This window comes from Rana temporaria, assembly GCF_905171775.1.
Source record: "Rana temporaria chromosome 4 unlocalized genomic scaffold, aRanTem1.1 chr4f, whole genome shotgun sequence".
Taxonomy (NCBI): domain Eukaryota; kingdom Metazoa; phylum Chordata; class Amphibia; order Anura; family Ranidae; genus Rana; species Rana temporaria.
Window position 1 is genome coordinate 124,392 of NW_024404440.1, and position 11,447 is coordinate 135,838.

At 49.2% G+C, this 11,447-nt stretch overlaps 1 long non-coding RNA gene across 1 annotated transcript; it reads left to right on the forward strand.

Moving 5' to 3' along the window:
- Positions 1–253: 253 nt before the first annotated feature.
- On the forward strand, positions 254–8,381 carry LOC120921758. Its single transcript, XR_005744957.1, has 2 exons — positions 254–489; positions 6,269–8,381. It is a non-coding gene; the product is annotated as an uncharacterized LOC120921758 (long non-coding RNA).
- Positions 8,382–11,447: the final 3,066 nt, after the last annotated feature.

Genomic DNA, 11,447 nt, shown 5'->3' on the forward strand with positions numbered 1-11,447 from the left:
ATGCCATACACTGCCACTCCCCCACTAATAGAAGTGGTAAAATCTATTTAGTATAGACCAGCGGTCCCCAAACTGTGGCCCGGGGGCCAATGTGGCCTTTTGCTTGCCTTTATCTGACCCTTGGGGCACTATTCCATCCACTGACACTAACTTTGGGGTATTATTTATCCCACTGACACCAACAATGGGGAATTAATTATCCCACTGACATTAATGATAGCGCACCATTCCTTTCATTGATATCAACAATGGTAGCGGCTAGTTCCTGGCCAGTAGAAGGACCCTGGTGATGTCACAGATCATGTGACTGTTTGGTCACATGGTACAGAGAAGTACAGGAAGTGATCACAAGCCATGCGGCTGCTCTGCTAAACAAGATGTGTGAACAGACTTTTCTCTGCTTCATATCTCTGCTAAAGAGTAGGAGTGTCTGTGGTTGTATATGGAAGTGATCACAACCCCAACCTATGCGGCTGCTCTGCTAAACAGGTGTGTGCACCGACTTTTCTCTGCCAAGGAGTAGGACTGTCTGTAGCTGTATATAGGGGGGGGGGGATGGTGAATAGGAGGCTACAGAGCAGAGCACACGTCTTCACCCTGAAGGTTTCTCCCTCCATCTTCTTTTATATTATATCCTCTCCATACCCCCTCTCTCTCTCTCCCTGTATACCCCTCTCTCTCTCTCCCTGTATACCCATCTCTCTCTCTCCCTGTATACCCATCTCTCTCTCTCCCTGTATACCCATCTCTCTCTCTCCCTGTATACCCATCTCTCTCTCTCCCTGTATACCCCTCTCTCTCTCTCCCTGTATACCCATCTCTCTCTCTCCCTGTATACCCATCTCTCTCTCTCTCTCCCTGTATACCCATCTCTCTCTCTCCCTGTATACCCATCTCTCTCTCTCCCTGTATACCCATCTCTCTCTCTCCCTGTATACCCATCTCTCTCTCTCCCTGTATACCCATCTCTCTCTCTCCCTGTATACCCATCTCTCTCTCTCCCTGTATACCCCTCTCTCTCTCTCTCTCTCCCTGTATACCCATCTCTCTCTCTCCCTGTATACCCCTCTCTCTCTCTCTCTCTCCCTGTATACCCCCTCTCTCTCTCCCTGTATACCCATCTCTCTCTCTCCCTGTATACCCCTCTCTCTCTCTCCCTGTATACCCATCTCTCTCTCTCCCTGTATACCCATCTCTCTCTCTCCCTGTATACCCCTCTCTCTCTCTCCCTGTATACCCATCTCTCTCTCTCCCTGTATACCCATCTCTCTCTCTCCCTGTATACCCATCTCTCTCTCTCCCTGTATACCCCTCTCTCTCTCTCCCTGTATACCCCTCTCTCTCTCTCCCTGTATACCCATCTCTCTCTCTCCCTGTATACCCATCTCTCTCTCCCTGTATACCCATCTCTCTCTCTCCCTGTATACCCATCTCTCTCTCTCCCTGTATACCCATCTCTCTCTCTCCCTGTATACCCATCTCTCTCTCTCCCTGTATACCCATCTCTCTCTCTCCCTGTATACCCCTCTCTCTCTCTCCCTGTATACCCATCTCTCTCTCTCCCTGTATACCCATCTCTCTCTCCCTGTATACCCATCTCTCTCTCTCCCTGTATACCCATCTCTCTCTCTCCCTGTATACCCCTCTCTCTCTCTCCCTGTATACCCATCTCTCTCTCTCCCTGTATACCCATCTCTCTCTCTCCCTGTATACCCATCTCTCTCTCTCCCTGTATACCCATCTCTCTCTCCCTGTATACCCCTCTCTCTCTCTCCCTGTATACCCATCTCTCTCTCTCCCTGTATACCCATCTCTCTCTCTCCCTGTATACCCATCTCTCTCTCTCCCTGTATACCCCTCTCTCTCTCTCCCTGTATACCCATCTCTCTCTCTCCCTGTATACCCATCTCTCTCTCTCCCTGTATACCCATCTCTCTCTCTCCCTGTATACCCTCTCTCTCTCTCTCCCTGTATACCCTCTCTCTCTCTCTCCCTGTATACCCTCTCTCTCTCTCCCTGTATACCCATCTCTCTCTCTCTCTCTCTCCCTGTATACCCATCTCTCTCTCCCTGTATACCCATCTCTCTCTCTCCCTGTATACCCATCTCTCTCTCTCCCTGTATACCCATCTCTCTCTCTCCCTGTATACCCATCTCTCTCTCTCTCCCTGTATACCCATCTCTCTCTCTCCCTGTATACCCATCTCTCTCTCTCTCCCTGTATACCCATCTCTCTCTCTCTCCCTGTATACCCCCTCTCTCTCTCTCCCTGTATACCCCTCTCTCTCTCTCCCTGTATACCCATCTCTCTCTCTCCCTGTATACCCATCTCTCTCTCTCCCTGTATACCCATCTCTCTCTCTCTCCCTGTATACCCCTCTCTCTCTCTCCCTGTATACCCATCTCTCTCTCTCCCTGTATACCCATCTCTCTCTCCCTGTATACCCATCTCTCTCTCTCCCTGTATACCCCTCTCTCTCTCTCCCTGTATACCCATCTCTCTCTCTCCCTGTATACCCATCTCTCTCTCTCCCTGTATACCCATCTCTCTCTCTCTCTCTCCCTGTATACCCATCTCTCTCTCCCTGTATACCCATCTCTCTCTCTCCCTGTATACCCATCTCTCTCTCTCCCTGTATACCCATCTCTCTCTCTCCCTGTATACCCATCTCTCTCTCTCTCCCTGTATACCCATCTCTCTCTCCCTGTATACCCATCTCTCTCTCTCTCCCTGTATACCCATCTCTCTCTCTCTCCCTGTATACCCCCTCTCTCTCTCTCTCCCTGTATACCCATCTCTCTCTCTCCCTGTATACCCATCTCTCTCTCTCTCCCTGTATACCCATCTCTCTCTCTCTCTCCCTGTATACCCATCTCTCTCTCTCTCTCCCTGTATACCCATCTCTCTCTCTCTCCCTGTATACCCATCTCTCTCTCTCTCCCTGTATACCCATCTCTCTCTCTCCCTGTATACCCATCTCTCTCTCTCTCCCTGTATACCCCTCTCTCTCTCTCCCTGTATACCCATCTCTCTCTCCCTGTATACCCATCTCTCTCTCTCCCTGTATACCCATCTCTCTCTCCCTGTATACCCATCTCTCTCTCTCCCTGTATACCCATCTCTCTCCCTCCCTGTATACCCCCTCTCTCTCTCTCTCCCTGTATACCCATCTCTCTCTCTCCCTGTATACCCCTCTCTCTCTCTCCCTGTATACCCATCTCTCTCTCTCCCTGTATACCCATCTCTCTCTCTCCCTGTATACCCATCTCTCTCTCTCCCTGTATACCCATCTCTCTCTCTCCCTGTATACCCATCTCTCTCTCTCCCTGTATACCCATCTCTCTCTCTCCCTGTATACCCATCTCTCTCTCTCCCTGTATACCCATCTCTCTCTCTCCCTGTATACCCATCTCTCTCTCTCCCTGTATACCCATCTCTCTCTCTCCCTGTATACCCATCTCTCTCTCTCCCTGTATACCCATCTCTCTCTCTCTCTCTCTCCCTGTATACCCATCTCTCTCTCCCTGTATACCCATCTCTCTCTCTCCCTGTATACCCATCTCTCTCTCTCCCTGTATACCCATCTCTCTCTCTCCCTGTATACCCCTCTCTCTCTCTCCCTGTATACCCATCTCTCTCTCTCCCTGTATACCCATCTCTCTCTCTCCCTGTATACCCATCTCTCTCTCTCTCTCTCTCCCTGTATACCCATCTCTCTCTCCCTGTATACCCATCTCTCTCTCTCCCTGTATACCCATCTCTCTCTCTCCCTGTATACCCATCTCTCTCTCTCCCTGTATACCCATCTCTCTCTCTCTCCCTGTATACCCATCTCTCTCTCCCTGTATACCCATCTCTCTCTCTCTCCCTGTATACCCATCTCTCTCTCTCTCCCTGTATACCCATCTCTCTCTCTCTCCCTGTATACCCATCTCTCTCTCTCTCTCCCTGTATACCCATCTCTCTCTCTCTCTCCCTGTATACCCATCTCTCTCTCTCTCTCTCCCTGTATACCCATCTCTCTCTCTCTCCCTGTATACCCATCTCTCTCTCTCCCTGTATACCCATCTCTCTCTCTCTCCCTGTATACCCCTCTCTCTCTCTCCCTGTATACCCATCTCTCTCTCTCCCTGTATACCCCTCTCTCTCTCTCCCTGTATACCCATCTCTCTCTCCCTGTATACCCATCTCTCTCTCTCCCTGTATACCCATCTCTCTCCCTCCCTGTATACCCCCTCTCTCTCTCTCTCTCCCTGTATACCCATCTCTCTCTCTCCCTGTATACCCCTCTCTCTCTCTCCCTGTATACCCATCTCTCTCTCTCCCTGTATACCCATCTCTCTCTCTCCCTGTATACCCATCTCTCTCTCTCCCTGTATACCCATCTCTCTCTCTCCCTGTATACCCATCTCTCTATCTCCCTGTATACCCATCTCTCCCTGTATACCCCCTCTCTCTCTCTCTCTCCCTGTATACCCCTCTCTCTCTCTCTCTCCCCCTGTATACCCCTCTCTCTCTCTCTCCCTGTATACCCATCTCTCTCTCTCTCTCCCTGTATACCCATCTCTCTCTCCCTGTATACCCATCTCTCTCTCTCCCTGTATACCTCTCTCTCTCTCCCTGTATACCCATCTCTCTCTCTCTCCCTGTATACCCATCTCTCTCTCTCCCTGTATACCCATCTCTCTCTCTCCCTGTATACCCATCTCTCTCTCTCTCTCTCCCTGTATACCCATCTCTCTCTCTCTCTCTCTCCCTGTATACCCATCTCTCTCTCTCTCTCCCTGTATACCCATCTCTCTCTCTCCCTGTATACCCATCTCTCTCTCTCTCTCTCCCTGTATACCCATCTCTCTCTCTCTCCCTGTATACCCATCTCTCTCTCTCTCCCTGTATACCCATCTCTCTCTCTCCCTGTATACCCATCTCTCTCTCTCTCCCTGTATACCCATCTCTCTCTCTCTCTCTCTCTCCCTGTATACCCATCTCTCTCTCTCTCCCTGTATACCCATCTCTCTCTCTCTCTCTCTCTCCCTGTATACCCATCTCTCTCTCTCTCTCTCTCTCTCCCTGTATACCCATCTCTCTCTCTCTCCCTGTATACCCATCTCTCTCTCTCTCTCTCTCTCCCTGTATACCCATCTCTCTCTCTCTCTCTCCCTGTATACCCATCTCTCTCTCTCTCTCTCTCTCCCTGTATACCCATCTCTCTCTCTCTCTCTCCCTGTATACCCATCTCTCTCTCTCTCTCTCTCTCTCCCTGTATACCCATCTCTCTCTCTCTCTCCCTGTATACCCATCTCTCTCTCTCTCTCCCTGTATACCCCTCTCTCTCGCTCTCCCTGTATACCCCTCTCTCTCTCGCTCTCCCTGTATACCCCTCTCTCTCTCGCTCTCCCTGTATACCCCTCTCTCTCTCGCTCTCCCTGTATACCCCTCTCTCTCTCGCTCTCCCTGTATACCCCTCTCTCTCTCGCTCTCCCTGTATACCCCTCTCTCTCTCTCCCCCTCTCCCCCTGTATACCCCTCTCTCCCCCTGTATACCCCTCTCTCTCTCCCCCTGTATACCCCTCTCTCTCCCCCTGTATACCCCTCTCTCTCTCCCCCTGTATACCCCTCTCTCTCTCTCCCTGTATACCCCTCTCTCTCTCTCCCTGTATACCTCTCTCTCCCCCTGTATACCTCTCTCTCTCTCCCCCTGTATACCCCTCTCTCTCTCTCTCCCCCTGTATACCCCTCTCTCTCTCTCTCTCCCCCTGTATACCCCTCTCTCTCCCCCCGTATACCCCTCTCTCTCTCTCTCTCCCCCTGTATACCCCTCTCTCTCCCCCTGTATACCCCTCTCTCTCTCCCCCTGTATACCCCTCTCTCTCTCCCCCTGTATACCCCTCTCTCTCTCTCTCTCCCTCCCCCTGTATACCCCTCTCTCTCTCTCCCCCTGTATACCCCTCTCTCTCTCTCTCTCCCCCTGTATACCCCTCTCTCTCTCTCCCCCTGTATACCCCTCTCTCTCTCTCTCTCTCCCCCTGTATACCCCTCTCTCTCTCCCCCTGTATACCCCTCTCTCTCTCTCCCTGTATACCCCTCTCTCTCTCTCCCTGTATACCTCTCTCTCCCTGTATACCTCTCTCCCCCCCCCCCCGTAGCTGTATATATGGGGGGATAGTGTCTGTAGCTGTATATAGAGGGGGGATGGTGTCTAGCTGTATATGGGGTGGTGGTGTCTGTAGCTGTATACAACTGATCCTTACCTTTTATTTTTGGCAGGGGAGCTGATGTGGAGGAAGTAAACTTCAGCTACAGTGGCAGATGAGAATAAAAAATTTAACCGTCTGTGACATAAGGGGACGGTGCTTCCTGATGACGTCACCTGGAGGCCACGCCTCTAATGGCTATATAATAAGCTGCAAAGACCGGGGATAGCGTCGGAGGAAGAGGGGAGAAGACCGGATGAAGATTTTTAATAAACTTTTCAAAACGTTTCCTGTCCTTATTTACATACACTGCCTTTTATGGGGTGAATGGGTAGGGGTACAATGTACCCCATACCCATAGGGAGGGGGGTCCGGGATCTGGGGTGATGAGCCCCCTGCCCGCAGACACCCACAACCACCGGCCAGGGTTGTCGGGAAGAGGCCCTTGTCCTCATCAACATGGGGGCACGGTGCCTTGGGGTGGGGCCCCCCTGCCCCAAAGCACCCACACCCCCCATGTTGAGGGGGTGTGGCCTGTTATGGTCCAGGGGGGGTTGGGGCCGCTCGCTCGTCCCCTCCCTTTTCCTCACCTGCCGGGCTGCATGCTCGGATAAGAGTTTGGTACGCCGTTTTTTCGGCATGGGGCTACCCTCAAATTCCATTCCAGACCCCAAGGGCCTGGTTTGGAACCTGGGGGGGACCCCCACGCCACTTTTTTTCCCATTTTGGCGTGGATCCTGATCCGACTTGCAGTGCGCCTTCCATTCAAATCAATAGGTTCCCATAGCGAACCATTGATTTTGAATGGAGGCAGAAAAAACGCTGCTAAAAGCGACGTGGCCAAACATGCAATAACGCAAATGGAAAAAGCTACTAAAAGCAAGTTTTTACAGCTGCTTTTTCCTGGCTTTAGAAGTGGCTCTGCAGCTCATTTTTTCTGATGCCCTGTGTGCATGAGGCCTTACAGGTGGAGGCTATTGACATTTGTTTCCCTACTCATCTTTTCTGACTGTTTGTCACTAGTTTTGCATTTGGCTGGGGTCAGTGTCACTACTGGTAGCATGAGGCCATACCTGGACTCTATAGAGGTTGCACAGGCAGTCCAACTCCTCCAGGATGGCACATCAACACGTCCCATTGACTTGACAGAAGGTTTGCAGTGTCTCTCAGCACAGTCTCGAGAGCAAGGAAGAGATTCTAGGAGAGCTGGACAGGGCTGCAGAAAGTCCTTTTGTTCTAGACCTCTACAGGCTAGACAATGGCACCCTGACTGACATTGGGTAACGGGATGAAATCCTTGGACCCATTGTCAGACCCTACGCTGGTGCAGTGGGTCCTGCGTTCCTCCTGATGCATGACAATGCCTGGCCACATGTGGCGAGAGTATGCGGCCAGTTCCTGGAGGATGAAGGAATTGATACCATTGAATGGCCCCCCACACTTGCTTGTCCTAAATCCAATAGAACACCTCTAGGACATTCTTAAATCCTAGATGGGGGTTTACCAGTTAATAAGCTTTGTTTTCCTGTTTATGGGAGGTGGATCTACCAAAACTGTGGACCCTCTCTCTAGTACTTTTGTAGGCGATTCTGCCGTATTTCAATTCTTGGGTAGTTTTTCTTGGTGTCAAGAATGCGGGCGCATGTCCATTGGGACATTTGCGCCACCTTTGCCCTTACATGCAATCTCCTTGTCTGGGAGGCAACCAGGGAATTTTTATCAGGTCTGCGTCACGACACAGCGTCATACGCAGGGCGAGAGGAATATATCAGGAAGTCGTCCCATTGGCATTTCTGATAGGTGGGGAAGCCGTGTAAGTCATGTTGATGTTGTCTCAATGTAAGAGTACACGGAGCAGTCACACACACAATACCTCCTGCACTTGGGAAAATGGCCCCTCCAGATGGATATGCTTAGCTCTTCATTACTTTTGAAAATGGGTAACCATGCTGTGCGGTGTATACAAGCTGATTATGCCTTTTGCCTTGCAGGTTTGAAAAAAAAAAAGTTTATGCGGTTTACAACCGCTTTAAATCAATGTGATTGGTTGCTAATCAATTTTTCCCTACAAACAGTGGAAATCTGGATGATTATCCTGTGCTCTAATGCACAGCGATGAGACCCATTATCAACCTTAAAAATTATTATTTTTCTGTATATTTGTTACATATATATATATTTATTTATTTAAAAAAAATGTTAATGGGTATTTCATACATCTATAATTTGTCATTGCTTATTTGGACTGCTTGAAATGATCCTTAATACTGTATTGTTGTTCATGTTCCATCTATTAACCCCTGAAAAAGCTAAACTTACCAGCAAAACATGTTGAGATTATCACCCCCAAAGTGTTGTAAACCTTAGACTATGTTCATTTTAACATTGTTGTTTGTTTTGTCTTCACGTTTTAAATAAATTAAAATAAAATATGTAATTTTACTTTTTTCTCTCAACACTTTTATTTGCACCTATAAAATCCCGGCTCCCACGGGAGCGTCTCTTCTTGTGTCCTATATCTTCATACAGGGATGTGGTGCAGGTGAATTGGATAGATCCTTTTCCTGTCTATTCCATTATGTTTCAGTCCATCCGACACTGCCAGGTTGCTCAGTGATACCCTGATCCAGATCTGGGAGGAAATACCCCAGGACACCATCCGTCATCTCATTAGGAGTATGCCCCGATGACGTCAGGCATGCATACAAGAACGTGGGGGCCATACACACTACTGAGTACCATTTGGAGTTGCTGCAATAAAACTAGCTCTTTCACTGTGAACCGTCTGGTTCCTATCCCTATCAAGAACCATTCTTGAGCTGGAGGGATAACAGTCCTTTTGAGTGGATGGGAACTAGCTCTCTCACTGTGAGTTGGCTTGTTCCTATCCTTTTAATAGGACCTGACCACTATGGAGAAAAAGGTCCTTTCGCAGGATAGAAACTAGCTCCCTCACTGTGATCTGTCTGGTTCCTATCTCTGTAAAGGACCATTCTTGGCTGGAGGGATAATAGGCCTTTTGGCTGGATGGGGACTAGCTCTCTCACTTTGAACCATCTAGTTCCTATCCCTATCAAGGACAATTGTTAGCTGAACGGATAAAGGTCCTTTGAGTGGATGAGAATGAGCGCTCTCAGTGTGAGATGGTAGTTCCTATCCCTATACAGGACCTGACCACTATGGAGAAAAAGGTCCTTTCGCTGGATAGGAACTAGCTCCCTCACTGTGAGTTGGATAGTTCCTATCCCTATACAGGACCTGACCACTATGGAGAAAAAGGTCCTTTCGCAGGATAGAAACTAGCTCCCTCACTGTGATCTGTCTGGTTCCTATCTCTGTAAAGGACCATTCTTGGCTGGAGGGATAATAGGCCTTTTGGCTGGATGGGGACTAGCTCTCTCACTTTGAACCATCTAGTTCCTATCCCTATCAAGGACAATTGTTAGCTGAACGGATAAAGGTCCTTTGAGTGGATGAGAATGAGCGCTCTCAGTGTGAGATGGTAGTTCCTATCCCTATACAGGACCTGACCACTATGGAGAAAAAGGTCCTTTCGCTGGATAGGAACTAGCTCCCTCACTGTGAGTTGGATAGTTCCTATCCCTATACAGGACCTGACCACTATGGAGAAAAAGGTCCTTTCACGGGATAGGAACTAGCTCCCTCACTGTGAGCTGTCTAGATTCTATCCCTGTAAAGGACCATTCTTGGCTGGAGGGATAAAGGTCCTTTAGCTGGATGGGAACTAGCTCTCTCACTGTGAGTTGGATAGTTCCTATCCTTTAACAGGACCTGACCACTAGGGGGCTACAAGGTCCTTTCCCAGGATAGGAACTAGCTCTCTCACTGTGAGTTGGCTAGTTTCTATCCCTATACAGGACCTGACCACTAGGGGGCTAAAAGGTCCTTTCGCTGGATAGGAACTAGCTCTCTCACTGTGAGTTGGTTAGTTTCTATCCCTATACAGGACCTGACCACTAGGGGGCTAAAAGGTCCCTTCGCTGGATAGGAACTAGCTCTCTCAGTGTGAGTTGGCTAGTTCCTATCCCTATACAGGACCTGACCACTAGGGGGCTAAAAGGTCCTTTCGCTGGATAGGAACTAGCTCTCTCACTGTGAGTTGGATAGTTCCTATACCTATACAGGACCTGACCACTATGGAGAAAAATGTCCGCAGGATAGAAAGTAGCTCCCTCAATGTGAACCATCTAGTTCCTATCCCTGTAAAGGGCTGGAGGGATAACGGTCCTTTGGCTGGATGGGAACTAGCTACCTCACTGTGAGCTGGCTTGTTCCTATCCTTTAACAGGACCTGACCACTATGGAGAAAAAGGTCCTTTCGCAGGATAGAAAGTAGCTCCCTCACTGTGAACCATTTGGTTCCTATCCCTGTAAAGGACCATTCTTGGCTGGAGGGATAATAGGCCTTTTGGCTGGATGGGAACTAGCCCTCTCACTTTGAACTCTCTAGTTCCTATCCCTATCAAGGACAATTGTTAGCTGAATGGATAAAGGTCCTTTGAGTGGATGAGAATGAGCGCTCTCAGTGTGAGTTGGATAGTTCCTATCCCTATACAGGACCTGACCACTATGGAGAAAAAGGTCCTTTCACAGGATAGAAACTAGCTCCCTCACTGTGAGCTGTCTAGTTTCTATCCCTGTAAAGGACTATTCTTGGCTGGTGGGATAAAGGTCCTTTAGCTGAATGGGAACTAGCTACCTCACTGTGAGTTGGCTAGTTCCTATCCTTTAACAGGACCTGACCACTGGGGGGCTAAAAGGTCCTTTCGCTGGATAGGAACTAGCTCTCTCAATGTGAGTTGGATAGTTCCTATCCCTATACAGGACCTGACCACTATATAGAAAAAGGTCCTTTCACAGGATAGGAACTAGCTCTTTCACTGTGAACCGTTTAGTTCCTATCCTTGTAAAGGACCATTCTTAGCTGGATGGATAAAGGTCCTTTGGCTGGATGGGAACTAGATTTCTCACTGTGAGTTGGCTAGTTCCTATCCTATAACAGGACCCGACCACTATGGAGAAAAAGGTCCTTTCGCAGGATAGAAAGTAGCTCCCTCACTGTGAACCATCCAGTTCCTATCCCTGTAAAGGGCTGGAGGGATAAAGGTCCTTTGGCTGGATGGGAACTAGCTACCTCACTGTGAGCTGGCTAGTTCCTATCCTTTAACAGGACCTGACCACTATGGAGAAAAAGGTCCTTTCGCTGGATAGGAACTAGCTCTCTCACTGTG